Genomic DNA, 17343 nt, shown 5'->3' with positions numbered 1-17343 from the left:
GGCGTCAACAATGATACCTGTAAATTAGGGATTCCAACCATGTAAAACTAAATTGCGCAGTCGCATAATGTTCCTGGTGTGCCTATGGGAAGGTGATGAAATTGTTTGCCCTGATCAATAATGTCTCAGTGATCTGCTCTATGCATTTATGAACTGCAGATGGACTAATGCTCATGATATCCCCTGTGGCAGCTTGGAATGAGCCAGCCACATTAAAAACATAGAGCTAGGGTGACCCTGATAGCTACTGGCAGTGCGTCCCGGTGGAGGAGGTTAGGCAGAGGTCAGATTCTAAGCGATGACACAACTCGATCACTACCTCCGTTGTAAAGTGGAGCATGCCAAGTTTTCCTCTGATATTCCAAGGTATACTATAAGGCATAGTTCAGGTAGTCTTTCTCTGATTGAATCGGACCTGCTTCTCAGCGTTCTTCCATCCTCTCCAAATACCACAAAACAGAGGGGTCCCCATTGCAGTGCCCATTTTCAAAATTAGAATCGTAGTGACTGGAAACATGGCAGCCAAAACCCTAGGGTAATGACACCTAAAAATAACCTGACAAGGAATATCACTAAAATAAATTCCACATTCGGATACTCCTATTCAAAAGCACTCAATTGTCCTTTAAACATGGTCAGACCAGAAAAATGCCTGCCTTGAAGGCAAATTCAACACAGGCAACGGCGGAATTCTATGCTGTAAACCAGTCCATAAATTCTTTTAGAAGGGAAAAGAACATGAAAGTGTACGGGGAGCGAGCAGGAGAAGTGGGATTAGAATGAGGGCTCATTTGCAGAAAACACTGGCGTAGACATGACTGGCCAGCATGGCTGTTTCGGGGCTGTAACTTTCTAACCCCCTGTTCACACTTTTAAACTTAAAATACTACAAATTGTTCTGTCACTCACTTGGGCTTGGATCTTCCCTAACAGCGAATTCATGATCTCAACCAGTGAGGGGGGGCAGGGGGGGGGGGTGCAGTTGGCGGGTGGAGTGGTAAGTGAGGAGGGGGGAAGGAGATTGCACCTTACAGGAAGGGCAAGTCAGGTCAGCTACTGATGTGCACGGTTACAAAGCTATACTGACAGAGGCCTGGAGAAAGGGAATGGTGTATCCTGTGTGTGATGGACGTGATAAAAATACCCACAACATTGGAGGGGAAGAAAGATGAGGAAGCGAACTATGAATTTTACTTCACAAGCAATTTCAATGTTCCCAAAATCCAAGGTACATTCAGCCTTTCTCATCCTTTATCACTGTTTATCACATGTGTTACGTGCAATAAAAATAGTATTTGCTTTTAAAACAATAATAATTCTAATGAAAGGTTAACAGAAAGTTGGCCCATAATACAGGACTTGTAGTTCTGCTTTGTGGGCACAGAGTGCAGACCAACCTTTTCACACAAATAAAAATATTAACAATGCCCCCTCTCCAGTGAAAATATTTACGCCATTTTGGGCTCAGATGGGCGTAAACTGGCACACCTTTGTGCCCATATGCAAACTGCGATATCCAAATCCCTTAGCACCGTCGTCAAAGGAAGCTGCCACGTTTGGGAGAAGCCCCTGGTTTGATCTCTATTAGGCTCAGTCGCCTGGCAAACAAAGAGAGCCCGTGCCCCTGGCACGGTGCCAGCAGTGGCCGTTGCCTGGAGCAGAGGCAGCTGTCTGTGTGGGTTAGATAGTCTGAAATGAAATCAAAGTGGCCTTCGGTCATGGGACAACCTCTGTGACCACAAGCTCGTCCGACTTTTGAACGATGTCAGAAAAGAAGAACAATCGTTGCGTTACCCGAAAAAGGTCTGGGTGAAAAATGCCCTTTTAAAATTCCTGCTCTCCCTCGTGCAGGGACAAGCAATTTTAGTCTGTAGGTGGAAATGTTATTTTAATTCTTCAATCGTATTAGTAGTCATGATATGTAGAATTATGCGTGCATAACGACAGCGAGAGCACTTCAAATGTAATCCATTAGTCGTAGAAAAACATTGGGGCATGCTGAGGACATGATAAGGCACTATATAAACGCAAATTCCTCTGCCTTTGATTATACAAGATTGTAACTTTAGCCAGGGATTCAGATATAACCATAAAACAGAAAGACAAAGCTCGAGTGGTTAATGGTTGGCATCTAAATCTTAAAAATTAAACACAGTAATAGCTTTTCACCCTGCGCCATCAATAATTTTTTTATAATGTCTATTTTGGTCTTAGCTCCATGAAAACAATACTAATGATGGGCAGAAATGAAATGGTATTGATTAAAAATTGTGAGCGGCTCATTGCTTTGTCATTGTTGAGGGATAATGCTGCCCCTCAATTTATAGGAAGATATGATGACAAAAAGGTGTCTGTTCTTCCAGGTAGGGGCTTATAGCACCCGCTATTGTCACCGCCACAAGAAGAGGCTAAAAGGACCGTTGCCACGGCAAAGCCTAATAGCCTCGCACTTAGAATTTATTATTGCTTTCAGATCCCGACCCACTCACTGAACTGTTCCAAAAAATTAACCACTGTTTTAAAATTCTAACCTGAAAAAAACATGCCAAATGCTGAACCAAACTGTTTATAAAGAGAGGTTAAACTGTGAATGACAGCTAGTCATACCTGCAGCCGGGAAATCTTTAAATGGAAGTTTATAGAGAACTCTATTCAATATAATATTCTAAGTAAGTCTTACCAGCAGGTTTATAGCACTCTGATAACCGATCATACCAATGATATTGATTCTAATGTAATTTAAACCATAGAATGCTGTCAGCTAATGTCTCCCTGGCTAGCTTGTAGCCGCCTGGGTCAGTTCATGGTTCCCTGAGTCGACTCGTGACTCCCTGGGCCAGCACGGGCACGTGACTCCCTGGGTCAGCTCGAGGTGCCCTGGGGAAGCTTGTGGTTCCCTGGACTGACTTGTGACTCCCTGGACCAGCTCGTGACTCCCTGGGCCAGCTTGTGGCTCCCTTGGGCAGCTTGTGCTTCCCTGGGCCAGCTCGAGGTGCCTTGGGGAAGCTTGTGGTTCCCTGGGGAAGCTTGTGGCGGCCTGGGTCAGCTGTTTCCACTTGCTCTTTGGGCTATCTAACGGCTCCTTGGACCGACCATTTCCCTTTGGCTTCCTGAAACAGTTCATGGGTCCCTGGGCAAGCCGCTTTCCCCCTTTATCGCCTCCCCCCCTCTTCTTCTGAGAGTACTGATTCATACTGAGGGATAGCTCCACAGACAGCAGAAGCTCTCTGGCACCTTGCCCAAGTGGTAATGCTTTAGTTGTAGACTAGAGAGAATCAGCAGACTATTCCACCATGAGGGCATTGTCGCTAAACCCAATCAATCTCGGTGTAAACCTTGTGGGGGTGACATTGGGTATCGCCCTGTTTGGGGCGTTAACTTTCAAAAGTTTGAAAAATTAGCACCAGGCGCTAATCATTTCAAACTTTAAAAAAGTTTGCGCTACAAGAAGGAAGTGTCACGCTAATTCAAGGTTTTACTTATCTCGGCCACCTCGTCTATAAGCAACGTCCCTGAAGCAGCCAGTCACCTGATGCATGCCTCCTGCAGCTGTCGGTGTTTTCGCCTGACACTACTGCAGGGGGCGGAACTGAATTTCGGGTCCGGGGCACTACCAGGGTGATGCGCACGGCGATGACGTCATGATCTCCAGGCGCAGGAGATCAGTGTGCAATGCCGTAGCACCGCCGCAAAACTCTCGTCGAATATGGCAGAAGTCGATATTATTGCCGAGCCCCCAGGGGGTGCTAACTGGAGGTACAAAGGCACCAAATTTTGCCCCCTTTCAGTTTTTAATCGTGTGCTAGAAAAGAAAGACAGAATGAACTTGATTTAAACAACACCTCGGGGGACGTCCCAAAGCACTTTACAGTCAATGAAGTACTTTTGATATGTCTTCACTGTTGTAATGTAGGAAATGTTACATGGAAGAGGAATGGTGCTCTCCTGATGCTGCTGGTGCCACAGTCTGTCAGATGTAAGTGGAGTTGGGGCCTCAGTGTGTGATTACAGGTCCCACTGTTTCAGCCGAGAAGCTGAGTCAAAGAGAAAGCAGAATGAGGAACAGCGGGGAGGGAAGAGAGGCAGGAAAGGCAAGCAGAGCAGCAAAAAAAAACATGAACTAGGCATGTACCTGAAGAAACACAAATGCATTGCAGGAAAGGAACAAGCTGACAGAGACAGAAAGCGGTTTGTAAGAAAATAATTGTCAGCTGGCAAAAGTGCAGCAATGGGCTAGGGCATGTACCGTAACAATTAAAATCATTTTAAACAGCAATACTAAAACATAAACTGTAAAACACTGGTAAACACAGATTTAATGTAATTTCAGGGACTTGTTGTAATTCATTTTTTTGTGAATTTTAGGCTTCGTTCCACTATTCTGCATTCCCCCCCCCCACCTCGACTGCCCAGCCGCCAAGTCGTGCTGAATAGGGGCGTGGGTCAAAGATAGGACTACAATACATTGCCTGCTATTTTGATCCACGGTCCCTGTGAGAATGGCTCCCCAGTGGGAGCAAAGGGTCACATGATTGGCTCTTTAGCATTCATTAAGGTGAGCGATGTTAGGGCTGGGAAACAGATACATTTTCTATGTCTACACATTCAGCGGTAGCATCAAACACTCCCAAACCACATATATCGTGAATAGATATTGGGTAATGGCCTCCTCTACTCTGCCCAACAATATTCCCTTACTCATAATCTCAAAGAAAGTAGCCCTGGCTGCACTAGTACGGTGTTTTGCACTTCCCAGACCAATTCGATGAAACACCATTGCAGTAACCCAGTGCACCATCCAGACCTTAGATGTCTGTTCCAATGTCAAAGTACTAATGGATGTACCAAACAAATGACTTGTAATGCAATATGGTTATGGTCATTTGATATGGATTAGAGTGGAGTTGAGGAGAACTTGTTTCACCCAGAGGTGGCGGGGGTCTAGAACTCACTGCCTGAAAGGGTGGTAGAGGCGGAAACCCTCATCATATTTAAAAAGTACTTGGATATGCACTTGAAGTGTCGTAACCTACAATGCTATGGACCTGGAAAGTGGGAATAGGCTGGGTAGCTCTTTTTCGGCCAGCACAGACATGATGGGTCAGATGACCTCCTTCCATGCCATAAATTTCTATGATTCTATATAATTATGGCCAAGTGACATGGCTATGGCCAAGTGACATGGTTGGTTTGACTGGATGAACAGATCCTGCCTCAGTTGGGATCTGGGTTTGTGGAAGGATCAGTGTTGTGTGGATCCTGGCTCCCTTTCTGTGCAGATGACAAGCGGTTCATTAGGCTAAGCAGCAAGGTGGTGCTGAATCGTCACCGGAGATTATTCTCATCCAAGGTAGAAGAAAACTCATCATGTGCCAGAAGGCATTGTGTGAGTGAAATAAACTGAGAAATAGGTTAAGTGTGGTGGTGTAAGTTTGAGAGCTTAGCAAGAACTATTAAAATTTGTCAGCTATTTCCAATAGAAGTTATGCCAACAATTTAATATTTGGATTACAAATACAGGTTGAACCTCCCTTATCCAGAACTCCCTTATCCAGAACCACCCCTCGTCCAGAACCATTCCCGGCCACAGGGTGGCGTATGCACAGAACTCTGACATAAACAAATTGAACAAATTGAAGTCCTTCCTCGCTGCCGACTCCCATAATCACTGGCCTGACCCTCACCCTCCATGATCTTTCTGCCACACTCCCAGCCCCAAGCCAGCCAGCCCCGATTTTCCCTTGCTCAGTACCTGTACCATCCAATTTAACGTGATTACCCCTCGTCCGAAAAAAATCCCTTATCCAGAACAGGCCAGGTCCCGAGGGTTCTGAATAAGGGAGGTTCAACCTGTACTGTCCTGAAGAAAAAATGGTATCCAGAGAGTAGAATTTCTGCAGGAGGTATGACAGGGTCATGTTGCAAAATGTTTCAATCATTTGTTTCCCGTGCCATCGCATTTTCAGTTCAAATCTCAGCTTCAGTGCCTTTCAAATTTATTTGTCTTTATTTGAGGACCTCCAAGAGTTCTTAACTATGTTACCCAATAAAATCATAGCATGCTCTCCCACTCTATAAAAATTCATCTGTTGGCATTCTGGACTCTAGAATTTCTGCTTGCCATTTGGTGGACGAGGATCCCAACGTATTTAATTCTGCCTCTTCCTCGGACCTTGGTTCCAAAGTGAAGTTTAACTTCAGGCTGCTCAAGTTCCACCTCCGTCCACTCTGTTATGTTCTTTGTTCTAGCACTAGGGAGGCAACATGACGATTCAGTTCATAACAGCAGAAAAGATTACTATCTTTTTTCCTAATTCTCAGAGAAAAAAACACCCATACCTCCATTTCGTGGAGTTACTGTACAGTTTTGTTACATGATAGTTACAGGAGAATACATTGATGTTGTTGGTATAGTTAATGCACACTGGGAACTTATGCTTTACTGGCTTTGCTGAAGTTCATCTGAGTCAGGGATAATTCAAGGGTCGTGCCAGCACAAGGGGCTCGTACAGAGCTGGGTCATTATCCAATGTGGAGCTTTAATGGCCCAGTCAGACAGGAAAAAATCCTGGATAGCATTTGTTAATTTTCCAAGTTGTCCTGTGGGACATTCTTGGTGAATGGGGTTGAATATTTAGGTGAAGTAGGACTCAAGACTGCCTGGTGCTTCTAGAGCTCCAGGCAAAGTCCATACATCACCTGTCTGACTACCATCCCTCAATGGATATACTCACAAGCGTTTGTTGCGGGGAGGGTTGTGTTTTGCTACAGGGCTAATTCACCTTCTTGCAGTCAATAGTGTCAGATCTGGCAACTTACGAGTTGTCAGAAGAGCCCATTCTGTAGTGAGTATGGCACTTTGATCTTGCTTTTGATTTCAGTACCCTATGTTGTCACCTTTATCTGCGTCATAGCTACCTAGCGCTATATACTTGTCAGGACCCAGAAGTTTCCTGCACTGATTCTACCTGAGCCTTCTTTTCCACTCCTCCCCCAACCAGTGAAACAACTATAAGCATTTTAACAGTCAATTGTGAATGAATATAATGTATTTCTCATTAACTCCCATTCACGCCACTCAATTTTTTTTTTTTTAATTCGTAGCCAATCGTTCCAATTCTTTGTCAAATCACAAACGCCAGAGGTCACCTTGCATATGCCAAGGATCACTCTGCGCCAATGCTCTTAGCCAAAAGGCCTAGAGCCACTGCACCGTTCCTGGAAGTACTGCAATACCAGGTTCGTGCCATGGAGGTGGATGGGTCAAGCCACCCCACACACCTCCGTGGAGGTGGATGGGTCAAGCCACCCCACCCACCTCCTGTTTCCAAAAAAGCAAGCATATACCTTCCTGACCAGGGAGAAACCACCCGGAGGTCATAGTGGCTGGTCAGGTCAGTTACGCATGATCTTAGCCAAAAGGCCGAGAAGCACCACGCCACTCAATACTCATGCAGTTGTCTCACTCCACTGGTCTGAAACCTCCTTCTTTCTCTTCAATGTCACTGAACCATATCCCTTTCTTTCTCTTTAATTCTATTGGACTAAATCTCTTTCTTTCTCTTTCATCCTCAAAAATGTCAAGATGGGTAGAATGCAAATTACCCGTATTCTCCCCTGATGCCCTCATTGGCTTTCCAGCTCAGAAAGAGGAAGGGATAATTTGACCCACCTAGCCTCGAGGTGTGGCTATCGAATAGCACAGAACAAGAGACCCAGAGCTCACAAACTGAAATAACGTTATCCTGTTGTAACATGTTCTCTTAGCTCCTTTGAATGACCTTATCTCAGATGGCTGTCAACAGGTCCAAGCCCCATGTGTCCTGATGAGGTGTGAATGGAAATTCACGCAAACTCAAAGATTTGTCTTCTGCATTTTTGTTTTGAGTTTCATCGGTAATCAATACTTTAGCGACAGCAACACTAACACCTTATATTTATATTAACACTTTTCACCTCAGAAAGATGTCCTGGAGCACTTTACAGGCTGGAGAATGAAATGGATACCAAGTAGGAGGGAAAAGAATAAGTAGAATGGTGTTAAAGGGTGGATCAAAAGAGTGGTTAAAGAGAAATGCTCTTTGAACATAGGCTTTTGAAATCAAGGAGGGAGGAGATAGACAGAGTAACTTTGGGAGGGAGTTCCAGCAGGCAGATACATTGTCCTCCACCAGTCTGTCCTCGCCGCACAGCACTGCCCCCAAGTCATCAAGATCCACGGTGAGGCCCTGGGCAATGTGGACCATTTCCCATACCTCGGGAGCCTCTTATCAACAAGAGCAGGCATTGACAACAAGATTTAACATGGCCTCCAGTGCGCCAGTCCAGCCTTCGGCCGCCTGAGGAAAAGAGTGTTTGAAGATCAGGCCCTCAAAACTGCCACCAAGCTCATGGTCTACAGGGCTGTAGTAATAACCGCCCTTCGGTATGGCTCAGAGACATGGACCATGTACAATAGACACCTCAAGTCGCTGGAGAAATACCACCAACGATGTCTCCGCAAGATCCTACAAATCCCTGCGAGGACAGACACACCAACATTAGCGTCCTCGACCAGGCCAACATCCCCAGCATTGAAGCACTGACCACACTTGATCAGCTCCACTGGGCAGGCCACATAGTTCACATGCCTGACACAAGACTCCCAAAGCAAGCGCTCGACTCAGAACTCCTTCACGGCAAACGAGCCAAAGGTGGGCAGAGGAAACTTTAGCCTCAAAGCCTCCCTGATAAAGTGCAACATCCCCACTGACCCTTGGGAGTCCCTGGCCAAAGACTGCCCTAAGTGGAGGAAGTACATCCGGGAGGGCGCTGAGCACCTCGAGTCTCATCGCCAAGAGCATGCAGAAATCAAGCGCAGGCAGCGGAAAGAGCGTGCGGCAAACCAGTCTCACCCACCCCTTCCCTAATGACTATCTATCCCACCTGTGACAGAGTCTGTGGTTCTCATATTGGACTGTTCAGCCACCTAAGAGCTCATTTTAAGAGTGGAAACACGTCTTCCTCAATTCCAAGGGACTGCCTATGATGATGATAACAGCCACTCATGGAGCAAAGACAATTTGGAGTGAGGAATAGGCGCGTGTCGGAGGATTAAAAGGCATGAGCAGGGACATATGGCAGAAATAGGTCACTGAAACTGGAATGAGGCCATGGAGGCACTTGAAGGTGAGAATAAAGATTTTGAAATTTATGTCTAGGGCCTCGGGGACCCAATGGAGCTTGATGAGGGCATGTTTACTGGAAATGCAGGGCTTTGACTAGCAACATTCTGAATGGGTTGCAATTTGTGGAGGATGGAAAGTGGGCTGGGTCAGAGAGCTTTAGAGAAGTTGAAATGCAAAGTAGCAAGGGCAGAGATTAAAGTCCGACTGGTAAAAGGGAGAAGTGGGGGTGGAGATAGGCAAGGTGGAAGGACCAAAGGTTGCAGTGCATAGAGCTCCCATTTTATCAACAAGAATAAATTCGGAAATATTAGCAGTTAATGCACTTTAGAAACTTCACATTCATTAAGAATGGATGGGTTCTGCACAATATTCATACTCTAAATGCTACTTAACAGACAGAACTTCACCAAGGAGATAGCAATTGGCACTTTGCCAGTGAAATGGCTAGCTTAAAGGCTTGTTTTAAAACAGTCCCAAGTGAGACTTCACATCACCAGTGTTGTAAATAGTTAGCTCCCTAGGTCCGAGGTTGTAATCATGGTGGAGTGTATATTTCTCAGAACATAGGAGAGTTGATTTTGTAAAGCAGCGGTCATAAAACTTCTACTTTTAGTAAATACATAGCATAATACCAGAAGGGAATTTTTAAACGTTTCTATGCTGGTTTTATACTTTTGTCAATTTTCAGCTATATTTTTCTGATAATTTCCACAGGCTGCATTTCAAACTCCCCATTCCAGTAAAAAAAACAGCTTCCTTGGACAGTTTCTAAGATATTTCTCTCAGTGACCCACAGGCCACACACTGCCAGGGTCTCAAAGACCACTGGGTATGAGAAATTCCACCTGTACTCATGAAGGATGTAGACTGGACCAGCCTCCTTGATAAAGTGCAACATCCCCACCGGCATCTGGGAATCCCTGGTCCAATGATGTAGACTGGACCAGCCTCCTTGATAAAATGCAACATCCCCACCGGCACCTGGGAATCCCTGGTCTAAGTGGAGGAAGAGCATCTGGGAGGGCTCTGAGCACCTCGAGTCTCGTCGCCAAGAGCATGCAGAAATCAAGCATAGGCAGCAGAAGGAACGTGCGGCAAACCAGACTCCCCAACCACCCTTTCCTTCAACCACTGTCTGTCCCATCTGTGACAGAGACTGCAATTCCCGTATTGGACTGTACAGCCACCGGAGAACTCACTTTTAGAGTGGAAGCAAGTCCTCCTTGGGTTCGAGGGACTGCCTATGATGATGACGATACAAACAGATTGTATATCACACACCTACTGCAGTGGTGTCACATAACAGAAGGTAGCATTGGCCTGGAACTGGCTTTGTTCGCCGTCATTCCGCTTTGAAACTGACCGTAACTGTGGGATTTAGTGTATGCACAACCTAATGCTGAAATCCTGAAGTTGCGGTCTGTCATTCACTGCTCCGACACAGGCTGCGCTGTGCCCCCCCCCACCCCCGCACCTCCACCCCTATAGAGCCGGCATTCAGTGAAATCTCTCAAATCATGGAAACTGACAAAAACTTTAGCTCTTATGCATAATTACCCTGTTAAATACCCCATTAAAAGTTCGACCCAAAGGGAGTAGGTATAACTGAGGTTTTAACAATGTATTGACTGCTAAGCAAAGGTTATCGCCCTGAAAAACTTATTTTAATTTTGTGCAGTGTCAAATTTATCGCATTATTTAAAAATTAAAATTTTTAAGAAACTTAAAAAAAAAAGTTTTATCTTTCTCAAAAGTTTGTCCATAGAAACATAGAAGAAACATAGAAACATCTTTATTGAGAGCGCCAATCTTTGTTTTTCTCTCTCTAACATTTTTATAAAGTCAGATTTTTAGGAACTAATTCACTTCCTGGTTCGCTGTCAGTGAGAATTCTGTATTTTGATTGGCTGCTTAGATATCACAGCAGTTCGCCTTAGGGATTCCCCATTAACTTCCGTTGTTTGCAATTACGCGTTGGAAAAGCCGAACTTCTCGCCACAGAGATCGCAAGAGCTTTGTTCAAAGCTTATTTCGGGGCCAGCGATGAACACCTTTGCTTCGTTGCTGACAGCAAATTCCGGGCCATTCCCATCTATCCCATATTTTATGTAAACGTGTATTTGTTTTACTAAATCACCTTACAAAATTGTGTTGTTATTATTGAATTTGTTTCACACCCCAATTTTCTTTTCCCTTCAGAGTCCTCACCAGACATTTGTCGGATGGCACATAGGGGTTTGTGGGCGGGGGGGATACGGTGTGCTATAACTGGCATCGCTGCTACTTCTCCATTAACTAAATGATGGAGCTGCAGCTTGGACCTGTTTACAGCACTGGGGAACGGTGGTATAGCAGTTATGTTACTGCCTCACTAATCCAGAGAATGTGAGTCCAAATCTATCCATGGCAGTTTGAGACTTTGAAATAGTTTTTTAAAAAGTGGAAATAAAAAGCTGATGTCAGTAAAAGTGACCATGAAGCTGTTTATTGGTCTCTTGTCGACTGTTTCACGAATGTACTTGAGGGAAGGAAATCTGCCATCCTTACCCGGTCTGGCCTACATGTGACTCCAGTCCCACACCAACACGGTTGACTCATAGCTGTCTACCACTCAGTTGTAGAAAACTCTTCACACTGATTGAGACAGAAGGCTCACCAGCACCTTCTCGGGCCAAGTCGGGATGGGCAATAAATGCTGGAGGGGCCCACATTCCGCGAATGAATAGAGAAACAGCAGTTTTTCTATCCAGTGTCCCTGACACGAGCTCAGGCGACACAAGTAGGGGTGACAGGTAACACTTAAGTTCAAGCTCAGCACCATTGATTCAGGTACTAACCTGTGCCAGTGTTAGCAGGCTGAAAGAATGGGTGGATGGCCAGTCCACTCCCAGGCCTTGTATTATGATTATATTGGCTGCTTGGAGCTGTGCAGGAGCAGGATGACCATGTGGGGGTTTATAGGTTGACTTTGTGCTGTACCATTCTGTTTCCCAGTGTTCATATTTCACAGGCCTACTGGTGTAACTGAAAAGAAAATTGAGTGATGACAGCATCACAATGGCTTTCACATTTGCTGAGCTGGGGCAGAGGCACTTGTTGGCATCAATAATTGAAAAGACAAAAAATAGGAGTGAGCTGTCAACTTTTATTAAACCCGAAGCAGATGGCTTAATTTTTGTTTTTAAAATTCAGAGCATGCTTCCCGCTCGCCAGTGCCAGTGAACTCAATTTTTTGGCTGTGCAACCATGCTGCAGGTGATGTCATTAAGACATGGTCGCAGTTTGAAACAGCCTGAGCTGTCCCAGGAAACATGCAGTTGCCCCAAATGGCCAGCAGGACAACACAGAGCCCTTAAAATGATTAGTGCAGAGCAAGCTGGGACTGTCTGCAGCGTACTTATTAGGCAAGGAACTTTACAGATCCTGGGCGGGGCTAAACTGATGACTTGGCAGCAGGCCGAGCATGCTGGGCCTCAACTTATGTGACAGCCACTAAATTAACTGGAGCGGAGTAAATGGTAATCAGAAATCTACAGTTTATCGGGCGTTTAGTAACACTGTATTTATTATAGTTTGGCGCAGTTTAACATACACGTTGATATCTATGAATGAGTTAATTTGTCTGGAGAAGCGGTTCGAGTTTGCATGTGAGGTCTAAAGGACCTTTTGCTTCTTTCGTGCATCGCAACGTGTGCAATAGTTTCAAATAACTTGCACGCAAACTTTTGGTTTGAAATCTGACCTCCATTTTACAACTGATTTCAGCTTAGTTATGTTGAACATAATGAAAGGTTTACAACCTGTGTAAAATATTTGGGTTCTGATGGTAGGAGCAAAAAAAGGATAAATTGACATTTATATATCGCATCTTATCACCTCCCCTTCAAAGCACTTCACATAAAATCAATCCCTCTGAAGGGCATTTACTATATAGGCGAACATGGTAGCCATTTTGCATACAGCAAAGTCCCACAGACAGCAGTGAGGTTGACAATCACACTTCTTTTGCTTGCTGGTGGAGGAAAGAATGAATGTTGGCCAAAAGGCCTCTGCTCTTCTATTGGCTAGAACTAATGTCCACTTGAACACACAGATGCAGTCTCAGTTTAATGTCTTCATTTGAAGGACATCAATAACTCAGTACTTGTCAGTACAACAGGTGTTAGCCTATTTTATGTGCTCAAGTCCTGCAGGGGAGGCTTGAACCCACAACCTTCTAGCTTAGAGGTAAGAGTGCTACCAACTGAGCCAAGCTGACACTTAACATAAAAGAAGCTGTTGATGCAATGTCACAATAACAACAGCAATCAGTGTCAGTCTGTGGTAGTAAACAGAGCCAAGGCCAACAAATCATGGTGAGAGATTGAGAAGACAGAGTTGGACACAGAAAAGAAGAACAAGAGTAAAAAATAGAATTAAGTATACATGAAATATAATCGAGAAAAAATAAAGCAATTAGGAAATGCATTTCAAATGCTCCCCTTATTATATTGGATGTAGTTTACTCAAACCGTGTACCTCGTTATCGTTTCACATAAATAAAACCACATACAGCACCACTTGTAGGAATGAGCGTCTGGCATTGAAAGAAAAAGAAAGACATGGATTTATACAGCACCTTTCACAACCACCGGACGTCTCAAAGCACTTTACAACCACTGAAGTACTTTTGGAGTGTAGCTGTTATGTATTATTGCTTTGGGGTCACCAGACACCAGAGGGAGCCGCAGTGGGAGGTCATCGGGCTGTATGCATGTGGCATTTGTGCTTGGTCGCCTGTATATAAGCTGGGTGTCTTTGTCATGCAGGCACTCTCGTGCTGGAATAAAGATGGATCAGGTTGCACCTGAGTGAGTTTAGAGTAACTAGACTCTTGAGTCATTACAATTGATGATGAGGTAATTTCAAAACCTTTGCATGCACAATGGGCACGGTTGGAATCCTGGAGAGATTCGTGGAGGGCGAGGATCGGGCGGATTTTGTCGACCGCCTGGATCAGTATTTTGTGGCCAACAGCATGGAGGCAGAGGCCGATGCAGTTAAGCGCAGAGTAGTTCTCCTCATCGTTTGTGGTCCGAAAATTTACGGCCTCATGAAAAATCTTCTCTAGCCTGTACGTCCGACGGGAAAAGGGTACAAGGAATTGTGTACGTTGGTGGGTAACCATCTGAAGCCACAAGAGGGGATCATCATATCATGCTACCGTTTCTACACGCATGTTCATGCTGAGGGCCAGGTCGTGTCGGGATTTGTTGCCGACCTGCGACTGACATGTAAGTTTGGGAACATGCTGGAAGACATGCTGCGTGATGTCTTCGTGATAGGCATCAGCCATGATGCAATCCTCAGGAAGCTGTTGGCTGCAGAGACGCTGGATTTGAAAAAAGCCATCGCAACTGCCCAGGCATGCATGCATGATGATGGATGATAATTTGAGGCAGATATCATCGACGAGTTGGAGTTCCACGACAAGTACTGTAAACAAGATGGCGTCGTCTTCGGGCAGAGCTGCTTACGCAAAACCTGCCGCTGCTCGGAGCCCGCCAACTGGTTTCACCCTGTTGACGTTGTGGGGGCAATCATCCGCCTCATCAGTGTCAGTTTAGACAATACTCATGCAATGGATGTTCGAAAATGGGGCATCTTCACAGGATGTGTCCACAATGGAGCAAGCGTGGTGCGGCGCACCACGTGGTTGATGAGGACCAGTTCAGTGATGACCCGGATACGCAACCTGAGGAGGAAGTGAATGGACTGTATTCGTTTCTGAGCAAGAGCCAGCTGATAGTCATTAATGTGAAGCTGAATGGCATGCCTGTATCAATGGAGCTGGACACGGGTGCGAGCCAGTCGATAATGAGCCAAAGGACATTCGCCAAGCTGTGGGACACTAAGGCTGTGAAACCGAAGCTAAGTCCAGTCAATGCCAGGTTGCGTACCTGCACTAAGGAACACATACTGGTGCTCGGCAGTGCAGCAATTGAGGTGTCATATGACGGTGTGGCTCACGAGCTACCATTGTGGATCATCCCAGGTAATGGTCCAATGCTGTTCGGCAGGAATTGGCTCAAGAAAATCAAGCTGAACTGGAATGATGTCAAGGTGTTGTCCTCGGTGGATGGTACTTCGTGTGCTCAAGTATTGAAAAAAGTTTCCTTCTTTGTTTGAACCGGGCATTGGTAATTTTACGGGAGCCAAGGTGCAGATTCACCTGGACTCCAATGCAAGGCCTGTCTATCACAAAGCTCGGTCTGTTCCGTACATGATGAGGGAGAAGGTTGAAATTGAGTTTAACAGACTCCAGCGTGAAGGGACCATATCGCCGGTCGAGTTTAACAAGTGGACTAGTCCCATTGTTGCTGAGTTGAAGAGTGATAGCACTGTCAGGATTTGTGGAGACTACAAGGTTACGATTAACCGATTTTCAAAACAGGATCGGTATCCGTTACCGAGGGCTAGCTGATGGAAAGTCGTTCACGAAACTGGATCTGACGTCGGCCTATATGACCCAGGAGCTTGTCGACACTTCAAAGAAACTGACCTGCATCAACACCCATAAAGGACTGTTCGTCTACAACAGGTGTCCTTTTGGGATTCGTTCAGCTGCAGCCATATTTCAGAGGAATATGCAGAGTTTACTGTAGTCCGTTCCTATAACTGTCGTGCTTCAAGATGACATTCTGGTCACAGGTCGTGACAGTGCTGAACATCTGAACAATCTTGAAGAAGTCCTATAGTGTCTGGACAAAGTGGGACTCAGGCTGAAACACTTGAAGTGAGTATTCTTGGCACCTGAAGTCGAATTCCTCATGAGGAAGATTGCTGCTGATGGCATCAGGCCCACTGATTCGAAAACCGAGGCTATCAAAAATGCACCCAAGCCTCAGAATGTGACAGAGTTGCGTTCGTTCCTAGGGCTACTCAACTACTTTGGTAATTTCTTACCCAAATTGAGCACTTTACTAGAGCCACTGCATGTGTTACTAAGAAAAGGCGACAACTGGGTCTGGGGAGCGTCTCAAGAGAGAGCCTTTGAGAAAGTCAAGAATCTGCTATGTTCAAACAAGTTGCTTGTTCATTATGATCCATATAAGCGTCTTGTATTGGTCTGTGATGCTTCATCATATGGGGTTGGCTGCGTACTCCAACAAGCAAATGAATCAGGCAAGCTACAACCTGTTGCATATGCTTCGAGATGTCTGTTTAAAGCGGAAAGAGCTTACAGTATGGTAGAAAAAGAAGCTTTGGCCTGTGTGTATGGAGTAAAAAAAATGCACCAGTACCTGTTTGGTCTTCGTTTTGAACTCGAAATGGATCACAAGCCACTCATTTCATTGTTTGCGGAAAACAAAGGTATCAATACCAATACATCGTCCCGCTTTCAAAGGTGGGCGCTGACATTGTCTGCGTATCCGTCATAGACCTGGTACTGAGAATTGTGCCGATGCACTGAGTCGTCTGCCCTTACCCACAACTGAGATGGAGACGTCTCAACCTGCAGATCTACTGTTAGTAATGGATGCTTTTGAGAGTGAAGGAAACCCTGTCACTGCTCAACAAGTTAGGATCTGGACCAGTCATGACCCTATTTTATCAGTTGTGAAACGGTGTGCACTCAGTGGTGATTGGTGTGCCATACCTAAGGAGATGTGTGAGGAGACCAAACCTTACAACCATCGCAAGGATGAGCTGTCCATTCAGTCAGCCTGTTTACTGTGGGGTAATCATGTAATCATGCCTAAGCAAGGTCGAGAAAAATTTGTACTTGAACTTCATAGCACACATCCTGGTATTGTCATGATGAAGTCCATTGCTAGGTCTCATGTATGGTGGCCTGGAATTGTTTCTGATCTGGAACCATGCGTGCATCATGCAATATTTGCATGCAGCTAAGTGAAGTACCAGCGGAATCTCCGCTGAGTCTTTGGTCATGGCCATCCAAACCACGGTCGAGGATCCAAATTGATTTTGCGGGCCCGTTCCTAGGAAAGATGTTTTTTGTCATAGTAGATGCATATTCTAAGTGGATAGAGTGTGTTATTATGTTATCCAGCACATCTACAGTTATCATTGAGGGTCTTCGTATCATGTTTGCTACTCATGGTTTACTTGATATTGTTGTGAGCGACAATGGATCTTGCTTCACAGGTCTTGAGTTTCAGGAGTTCATGAAACT

General features: G+C 45.2%; 1 protein-coding gene and 1 pseudogene across 1 annotated transcript in view; one reads left to right on the top strand and one right to left on the bottom strand.

The window, feature by feature from the left end:
* LOC139262374 (protein phosphatase 1 regulatory subunit 37) overlaps positions 1-17343 on the top strand; it is a 374617-nt gene that overhangs the window by 344388 nt on the left and 12886 nt on the right. The gene's annotated exons all lie outside the window — the stretch shown is intronic.
* LOC139263590 (U2 spliceosomal RNA) lies at positions 7203-7435 on the bottom strand (annotated as a pseudogene).

This window comes from Pristiophorus japonicus, chromosome 4 (assembly GCF_044704955.1).
Source record: "Pristiophorus japonicus isolate sPriJap1 chromosome 4, sPriJap1.hap1, whole genome shotgun sequence".
NCBI lineage: Eukaryota > Metazoa > Chordata > Chondrichthyes > Pristiophoridae > Pristiophorus > Pristiophorus japonicus.
Note: the sequence above shows the minus strand (reverse complement) of the source record. Positions and strands in the feature narration are given on the sequence as shown.